Below are 6,226 nucleotides of genomic sequence, written 5' to 3'. Positions count from 1 at the left end.
ACTACAACTCCTGTTCAGTTCAGGAAACAGAGAACGAACCATTACCCATACGTGAGTTATTCAATGGCAAAGGCGGCGGCACGAAATTGTGCAGGGGGGGGGGCTCTGCTCACCAACTTTGCACAACCAAATTGTGGGATTATAGACCCTCTGAAACGCTATTTCCTGCATTTTGACGGGCAAATTTTGCTGACACAACGGGTTTCAGCTTAATTTTGGAGGGGCCACGCCCCAACATTTTTTCGAGGGGGCGACCGCCCCTCTGCCCCTTGTGCCACCGCCACTGCCATTAAAGTATTATGCCAGCATATTAAACATTATGTCGTCGCATTTATTATTGTTTTAAGCTCAGAACAGCTCATCCTGAATCATCATTGGCAACGTATCTAGCAAACTGAGTTTAGTGAACTGTAACTGACCTTTCACTATGGTCTGGTTCTACACTACCAAAAACATTTTACTGTTTATAAATGGTTTTGACAGTTTCATTTCCAATAAATGAACATTTAAAAACAAATTATGATGAAGCATGTTCGCTGCTACTTTCATTCATTAAGTTTAGCCTGAATAACAAAATTTAACAACCCGATGATATCGTGAATCAAAGCAGATAAGGCTCAGTTGTATCGCTACCTAGTGTAACTCTTTACATAACTCAGCTAAGTGTAAATATGTCATGTATGGGCATGCACCCAAGGGGACCTTAATCAACACAGTTACTAATTAACCATCACCCAAATATTTTTTGCTGATTCGTTATCTTCTGTTTAAACATATGAGATGTGCTAACAGTTGTCAGTGTATGATGGCCGTGATAAATCATTAATTTAACTAAACTTTACAGGGATCAAACTTCACTATCTGTTGTCAACGGTTAACGGTTTAAGATATGCCATTAGAATCTAATTCATCCTGGATATGTTTTTGAATATATGTTGTTGCAGGGAAATAAAAAATGCGGGGTCGTGTTATATCAAATAGTGAAGGTCAAAGTTCATCGGTTATTTCCTTGCCCATAAATTGGCAAGTGTATTTAGCTTATGTATTGATGTATTATGGACCTTTAATGCAAATTATTGTAACAAAGATTGTTGCGCAACTTGAAACAATTCACGATAAATGCAAGTAGATTGCTCGTTTCACTTCGTGGCTGTCTGTTTTAAATTTCAAAATCATCACAATAATCATGTTATTGGTTCTATGTGTATCTCCTTTTCAGTCAAAACGACGTACTCACTTTATTGTTGTTGTTTAATATGTTGTTTAGGTTGTTCCGTTTCTTTAGTAAACAGTAATGAGGTGTTCCTGAAAAATTTGAAGCCTAATTTTTGAGAATAGTAATGCTGAAGTTCATCGATTACGCAGTTATTGGTTCTCTGTGCATCCCTAATACTGTCGTTGGATTCTCGTGAAGATTACAATCCATGAATTAATATTCGTATTTGTATTTTTGAAAATGATGACAAAAAATAAAGCTTTCTTATCTGTTTCTCATCACTATAGGCTTGTATGGAATCATGCTGACGTCATTCATGTCGAATATCTTGAATTGGTAACTTTTTATAGAACACGCTAGAAAGATCATCACACCGAGATGAGTGTGTAACTGCGCGAAATAGTCCGCCTCACCACACCAATATGAGTGTGTAACTGCGCGAAATAGTCCGCCTCACCACACCAATATGAGTGTGTAACTGCGCGAAATAGTCACCGAGTAATGAAAATTATACACGTGTATTGAAAATATTACTGAGAAGGCGATAATGCAAATAACATGGAGAAACATTTTCGAGTGCATTACAAGTTAAAGTTCGATCCCTGGTAAAACAGCCATAGAGAGTGCTTGTGAAATAATATAGCTTCAATCTGGGCAAGATAATTTACCAGTTAAGAGTGTGAGGAATACTGCCGTGACTTTATATAGTAATTACGTTACATTTTTCTACTTTTCTCCAGAACCCCAGTTTAATCGTACCGATGAGGAAGGTCTGAAAAAACATAAGTACGTATTTATTATTCTCTACCACTTACTAATGTATTATGTTCCTACATACCATAGTTATTACCGTAATTAATATATTTCAATAATTTTCAGGTGGAATGCGGAAGCCGTCGGATTGTTTTACAGGACTGGATCATGAAAAATGCCTGCAAAAATTAGAAAAGCACGTTTCAAACGATAATTGTGTAAAGATTGAGGTTTGTACATACTCAAATTTATATATGTCCTAATGTACAACATATACATTTTCACATTTAGTAACTAACAAAATTATATTAACCCTAATAATAATTGTATAATATTCTTCATATTCAGTTGATTTATGGAATGGGAGGCTGCGGTAAAACAGAGATTGTCACCAATTTTGTGCGACGAAACTTAAAGAAGTATTCAAACATTTATTTTCTCAGTGGGCACTCAGCAAGCCTATTAGACTTTACTGTCGACAAAATGGTATGTGGATAAACAATTCAACTTGTACTTTATGTGTGATTGTCTTATTAATTAAGTGATATTTATTGCAGAGAAAAATACAGCTCACCCCGATTCTTGACTATTTTTTCCGAAATGACACTATAATCAGGGAGATGATGTCGATATAGTTATTGTACCATCATTTACTACTGTAACAGGTTTATGTTACTTTACGTTCTCTTAGTTGTTTGCCATGATAACCATGTTCACATTATGTCATTTTCGACGCTTTTACAACACTATTAAAGTTTTCCCAGTCTATGGGGTATACCCTTCTCAGCGAATTTTATCTACAAGCCTATGTAGTACATATGAAGTGTTCAATTTGTTCCGATACAAAGAATACCAAATCTGGTTCGTTTTAAGCATTAAGCACCGATTGATTTTCTTAATTGATCACTTAATGCATGTCAATAACTAGTGTGATATGTTGGGTTTGAAATGTATCTCAGACTGTGGCTGAATATTCGGAATAGATCTTTTTTCCTGAGCTTATCACAACTGCCAACATAGGACTAGACAGAAATATGAACGTAATGAACTGATTTCAAAATACCGTTCCTTTAGATATGTTACACATATTGAGATGAATGTTATCAATTTACGGTATGCTCAATACTATAAACGTATTTTTCTTCTTGAAAAGGTACGGCCATTGAATGACAATGTAAACATGAATCCGGACAGTATTAGAAAAATAGCTCGCAAGTGGTTACGTGAAAACAATAATTGGTTATTAGTGATTGAAGATGCTGACAATCCCGAAATAGTCAAGCAGTTCATACCTGACTACTCAGAACTTGGATCTGGGCATATTCTCATAACATCTAGGATGAAAGATGACTGGGAATATCTGGGATGGAAGTTGACAAAGCATAAAGTCAATCTACTCTCTGATGAAGATTCGGCATTGCTCTTATTGATGCGAACCAAATCCAGTACAATGAAAGATGCCAAGCGTGAGCTCGATCGCTTGCTCCATGAAAATATTCGTGAGTATGATGCACTCATGTGGCTTGTTGGCGATGAAGCACTACATCGTTTGTCATTAGCCTTAGTCCAGGCCAGTATGTATATAGTTGAATACAAATTAACTTTTGCCGATTATAAACAACGTTACCGTGAAGGAAGTTTCCATGCTTTAGACATTCCCGAGTCTGATCCACTAACATACTGGATGAAGGAAAAAGATGTGAATAACCGATACACAGATGGATTGCGAAGTGCTATTGGCAATGACATGATTAAACTTAAAGAGCTTCCTCAAGAAACACTTACCCGTGATCCGATAAACATGACCGGTGAGGATTTGAAGAAATTCCAGTACGCGCAAATGGAAACTCGAGTACACTACTTGGCACGATTATCCGACTTTAGCAGAAGAAACGTGCAGACAACCTGGGATTTATCTTATAATGATCTTTGTAAACGCGAGAAATATCTAAAAGAGTTTTTACACATCTGCTGCTGTTTGTCTCCCGTTATTCGTGTTGCAATGTTTGTTGAAGGTGCGAGGTTTTTAAACCCAGGGACCTTGAAAGACTTTTTACTTAAGTCTACTGGGGATGTACGTGGAGTTACTCATGAGGAAGTTATCAGAGAGGAGCAAGTGAGAAAATGCTTCACCGAGCTGCAGAAGCTTTCTTTTACAACTGTCATGTATATAAACCATGATACAACATATGACCGGATGGGAGCTTTCACGCTTCACCACCTCTTGCAACAGGTGCTGTTTAGCAAACGTGTATGTCCTGGCGGCAAAGTCCGGGCCCTGAATAACGCTATTTGTATGCTCAAAAACATCTTTCCTAAAATAGAAGAAGTTAAAGCTGATTCAGGTTACCCCGATGATGTTATTCATGAAAGGCATTCTATTTTAGCTTTCCATGTACTAGCTCTTGTACGACAGATGGAATTTTTAAGGGAAGACGACATAATGAAAATCAACGAAATTACCGAACTCTTTACAGCCGTTGGCACGTATCTTCGCAGACTTGGTAGAGTGCAAGACGTTGAGGTTCTCTACAAGTCGATGGTCCATATACAAAGACTGCGTAGACCATGCCAAGAATTGCTCTTAGCTCTTGGTAAGACATTCATTTTATTTTTGCCATAGATTTATATATTTGATTATTTGTATGCAGGCATACATGATGATGATATGCAGCACTGAACGTAACAATAGCAGTGCAGTAGGTATTTTTGATTCTTTAAATTCCGGTATATATTTTTATTTCAGACTTAAGGAGTCTGGGAAAGGTTTACTATGATCTTGATAAATTAGCAGAAGCAGAGAAGGTATTTCATGAAAGTTTGACACTGTATAAAAAGTTATTACCTGATGATGACTTCAAGTGCTGAAAGGTATATAAATGTTACATTATATGAACTCGAAAATGTTGACGTCATAGGTTGTAAATTCCATGATCATTTGCATAATGGTATAGAATGTAATTTTCTAATTATTTTCCATTCGTATTATTATATTTTAACTGTATGAAGTTTTATATTTTTGGTAAATCTATGTCTTACAGCTATGCAGTGCTTAGCAAGAGTTCAGCAACACACACCAAAATACATGGATAATGTGGAAAAGCGAGAAGAAGTAAAACAATTGTTGATCGATATTCTTGAGAAGAAAAAAAAATATTTTGAGCGGATTGGTGATCGTAATAACTACAGTGTTGCATATGGTAGGTGTTTTGGACACTACAATTGTGAACAAATGTATCGATTATAGATTGTGAAATATAGACTCAAAAACCGTACATGGTTATTTGTAGGTGTAAACCACCCATTTTGTTTTCATATTTTGATTTAGTATGGTTACTTTTAGTATGGTTAGTTTTACCACCATATATCTAACTCTGTAAATAGCATTGACTTAATTACAATAATGGTTTACCTACATATTGGCGAACCAATAACTGAAATAGATTTTATTTCACCTCTCTCATGAATACAAGTGAATGAACAACAGGTTAAATTGTATTGTATGTGCAAACAAATGGTCAACTAACAGGATATTGAACACATTGTCTTTAACAGCATTCACTCAGCTTGGTCGATTCTATCAAGACACTAAACAATACAAAGAAGCACAGGATCCTTTTGCTCAATCATTGGAAATTCATGAGGCATATGCAAAGGAAAAGTATGACACAACGGAAACAATTAATATTGCTGTCACCATGACTGCTTTGGCACGAAACTATCTCCTACAATCTCTGGAATCCGATATGCAATATACAGAGGAACTTCTTGTACATGCTTTTCAGATCAAGGAAAAGCAAATACCTAAAGCAACAGACTCCTACCAAATTGGTTAGTTTTACTGACATTTCTTATACTGTCAACTCTGGGAATTATTAGTTTTGTAAATCCTTTTCATGTTTTCCTGTATATTTGTACCAAAGGTGTATACTACTTAGCCATGCTGTATCGTTATCACAAAAAAGACATAGCCAAGTATCAAACATATTTCAATAAATTGGAACCTGGGGATTATAAAGACCGCTTGAAAACTGGAACAAGTGATGACCACAATAAAAGTACTTTGTTCATGTAAATTAACTAAGGAGGAGAGTGATATACTGTTGTATTTTTTCATATATTACATGCCAGGAATACATTAACATGGGTCCCAAGTTGTATTTGAAAGTCTTATTCAACACTAATTTGAATTTTCATGTTTGTTTATTTTTTTAGATTATCCGTTGGAAAAAAATTAAGTGGCTGTAAAACACCGGA

The sequence above is a fragment of the Saccoglossus kowalevskii genome, chromosome 5 (genome assembly GCF_978046115.1).
Source record: "Saccoglossus kowalevskii chromosome 5, keSacKowa6.1, whole genome shotgun sequence".
Lineage (NCBI taxonomy): Eukaryota > Metazoa > Hemichordata > Enteropneusta > Harrimaniidae > Saccoglossus > Saccoglossus kowalevskii.
This window is presented reverse-complemented; position numbering follows the sequence as displayed.